Source organism: Nuphar pumila, chromosome 17 (assembly GCF_984573655.1).
Source record: "Nuphar pumila chromosome 17, dmNupPumi1.hap1.1, whole genome shotgun sequence".
Taxonomy (NCBI): Eukaryota; Viridiplantae; Streptophyta; class Magnoliopsida; order Nymphaeales; family Nymphaeaceae; genus Nuphar; species Nuphar pumila.
In genome coordinates this window covers 2,064,408-2,068,510 of record NC_143265.1, presented here as the reverse complement: position 1 = coordinate 2,068,510, position 4,103 = coordinate 2,064,408, and positions in this window count along the sequence as shown.

Sequence of the window (4,103 nt, the reverse complement as noted above, 5' to 3'; positions counted from 1 at the left end):
TCCCCGCCCCGTCTCAAAATCCTGCCCTTCATTCTTGAACGGGTTTTGATTTTAACCTCCATCCCTTTTTCATGTCCTCCATCCTCGGTTCAAACGGGGCAAGGCGGGGTGAGGCCCCGTTTCTCCCTGGTCCACTGCCATCCCTAAGAAGTAAGTAAAATTAATAGTTTTTTAAAACTGTTTTTTAAATCTAAAATTAAAAAAATATAAGTTTCAAATATAACAACGCTGAGATTATATAGTTGTTAATTTATGATAGTTGAGCACTTCCCTCATTAACATTTAAATTTACAAAAACCTCATTAAGTACAACTCCCTCTCCAGGCAACTATATTTTCGTAGTATGCTTTTGTAAATTAGCAATTCTTTCATAAAAATCGGTAAATTTAGGAGCAGATCGGGTGATTTGTCAAATCACTTTAAGAAAGTGATTTGACATCTTCACCGTCCATTGCTTCGTCCCACAAGGACTCATAGTCCTTGAGTACATTGTGCACGGTGAGGATGCCAAATGACTTTTCTAAAAGTGATTTGGCAGATCACTTGATCTGCTCTCAAATTTAAACAGGCTTTTGAGGCGGACTCAGTTGTATCCTAAAATTGGCCGATTTTACCAACAGGGGCGCCACCTGTTTGGTAGTAACAGTTAGTGCACGTCACCTTGTTTTGGGACTTTGCAAGTTCAAAACCCAAGGGTATGAGTTGTATAACTGGTGGGGTATGCCTAACCCTAACCCCAGTTTTCTTCGTACACAGAAAGAAAATTGGTTGATTTTTGGTCAAGCGTGAACTGGCCGATTTTACCCTGAATCGATTCACATACATGCCTTCAAAAACATATTATAAAAAAGTAAAAATAAAATAAAAAATATTATATAAAATGAACCCAACTCAAAAACGATCCGAGATTTGATTCGGATTGATTCTATTGTCTTTTAAAAAACCGATTAACTTTAGTTAACCTTTTTTAACAACATTGATTTAGAACATGTTCCAAAAAAAAAAAAACACAATTATTGTTCATGATCATTTTCGTCGGGTTGCACATGAGCCGAGCTTGAGCATATTTAAAATCACTTACTTTCAATCGAGCATGGTTCGGGACGAGCTTGAACAGCCTTCTTCAAGCTCAAGCCCGATTCGGCTCGGCTTGACTCTAGACTCGAGCACACTTTATTAGTAGAACAACAGTTGGGACCCGCCATCTCTTTCTGTTTTTTGAGGGAAAAAGTAAAAACTATACAACCTAAGCATACAAAATGTATATATTTAATAAAAATTTTGTTTGGAGCTAAATGAACTTTATCCAATTTTATTGAGCCTAAGCTCAAGCTCAAGTTCAACTCGTTCAAGTAATCGAGCCCCATAGAGAAGCGCCTGCTCGGCAAGTTTTATTCCACACGCCGGCACCAACATGTACAATTATTATTTTATTTTTTAATAACATATTATTGTTATATTATTTTCAAATAAAAAATATTTATATTATTTAAATATCACAAATAAAAAATTTTAATTACAAATTAAAAAAAAATTGTGTCTTTGTATCCTATTTTCTTCAAAAAATTCGAACATTAGGGCTAGTACACGAGCTGAACGAATCGAGCTTGAAGTGTTCACTTCAACCATAACTCATTCTTATGGTGTGCCAAACCGAGTTCGAGCTTATAATTAGCCTGAGTTAAACGAGCTGAGTTCGAGTTGGCTTGCTTATAAAAAACATACATTGTTTTATAGGTTAGAAGAATGAGATTACAAAAAAAAATACATCTAAAATATATTTCTTACTACATAATGAGCTTCTGCTAGTCCAGCCAATCGGGTACGAATTATTGTTCATATTCAATTTGCCCAGCCTATTTTATGAGTTTGAACGAGTGGTTTAGGAGCCGAGTTATGAGCGGCTCGGCTTTTCCCAGCTTCACTTGCGAGTCAAATCCCGGTTACGTATCCCCGTATCCGTGTGACAAGGGCTTTAACCGAGCCGAGCCGAACCATAGCTAGTCGGCTTGTTTGGCAGTTTTAAAAAATTTCAGCCCCGACTACACGCGCGCACGCACATGAAAAAGGTGAAGAAGCCGCAAAGTTTGACGCCCAGCCGAAAGAGAAAGAAAAAGGTGAGCTGACAGGGAAAAAAAAGTTTAAGGACAAAAAAATGAGAGAACCCGTACGTGGATGATGAACGACACCCATCAAAGCAGTGAATATGCTCATTGTGAGCCGTTCATTTTAATCCACTTCGATGCCGCCCGCCCATCCGAAGCACTAACGACAGAAAAAGTGATGGGGGCATCTTATCCGTGAGATCAACGGCATCCAAGAGTGCTCGCCGTCAGAGATCCCATCACCAAAAAAAATCACAGCTTTTCGAGATTCTCGATACCACGTCACCTTCCATCATGCCACGTATGCAAGGCGTGCCTGGGCGCACTTTCACGTGGCAGCCTTGCATTGCCAGCAAAGGAGGCTTCCCTTTCGTCGTTTAGCGGATTTGAGTTGGTACTATGACCCACGCTATGAGGGATCCGATCATGATATGGCAAATGATGATGGGCCACGCCGCCCACGCGTACTGCATTCTGTAGCATTGCTGGCGCGCTGAGGTGCTAAGATTAGCGATGACGAAGATTTCTTAAGATAAGGCTTATCGTTATCGTACATGATTCGGCCATTAAAGAGCATTGGACCCATTTTATTCTTACGGTAGCATGCCCGAACCCTATAGTGGCCCGATTTTTTTAAATAATTAAGTCAAAAAATTTATGATTTTTATTTTACTTTTTTTTCTTTGCAACAGAATTTAGAAAAGATTTTAACAACAAAAATGATTGATAATGAATCATCGATTTTAAAAAACTTTGAGCAAGTTACAGGTATATACCCAATCACTTATTGACCACCAATGTGTTTCATTTATCAAAACGAGTTATTTATTACAAACATCATTGCTTGAAAAAACAGTATTCTATAAAAAATAGTTTTTATAAAAAAACCGATGTAACACTGTCTAAAGAAACCCTATAACTCGAGGTTGTCTTGCTCCGCATATCGCATCACAAGTTCAATACTTTTATTCCCTATTAAACAGAATCATTACTGGTATGGTAAGAAAGCATTTAATCACATCAAGTATCAACTCATGAAAATGCATAGATCACTCAGGATCACCCTTTACAATAACAACACTCAAGTCTCCACGACTTAGCGTATATCGCGAAACCCTCCTTAGGGTCACGAGTTGAACATTTCGCTCAATTCTTCAAGACTTAGCACATCCATATCCCACAAATCCAAGTGAGACCTCTTCGAGCTTAACTTAGTCGTATAGATATGATACAGGTATTTACCCTATCAGTCCAGTAGTATACCGATCTTGATGCATTTATCAAGGTTATGTAAGACTTATCAAAACAACGTGCATTCATTCATACATCACTGAACCTAAAACTAATACATTGTTTCGATATTAACTGTTCACCCCCTAGTATATGGGAGAAGCTTGAACTTCGACATCAATACAACATTCTAGGGGTTTATTATTTTATGTATTTTAGATACCTCAGATGCATGTTGACCTTGTCCATGGTATAACAGTAGAACTCATACCAGGATAACCCTACCAGGCCGGTTCAGATGCATCATCTACTGCAGTAGTTAGGTTCAATCCTCAAATCTTAAGGATAACCTCGACCTTCAACCCTCTTGAGTGACAGAAGGTCCCTTGAACTCTTTGATTCATAATAAAATACGTACCACTTGCGATTGTACCAACACCGTCTTTTATGGTGAGCAATAGTTTTGAAGGGGTCCGGCAGTCTAACCATTACTTGTCGGATATTCGAAAACCACTTATGCAAACTAGTGTATCTCACACTAAGAAAATATATACCCTGAGCTAATGCAGTATTCTGAAGCACGATCCAACCGTGTAGTAAACAAATTATTAAGTTTTATTCATATGCATGCCTGACTCTGCTCTCGGCATCTACGACCATCACGAGCACCCCACCTCTTTTAGGTGGACATAGAACTCTGACTCCCTGACCCATACAAGTCTAGTTGTGCAACAATATTTTTCATGAGCATGCATATGATACGATCTC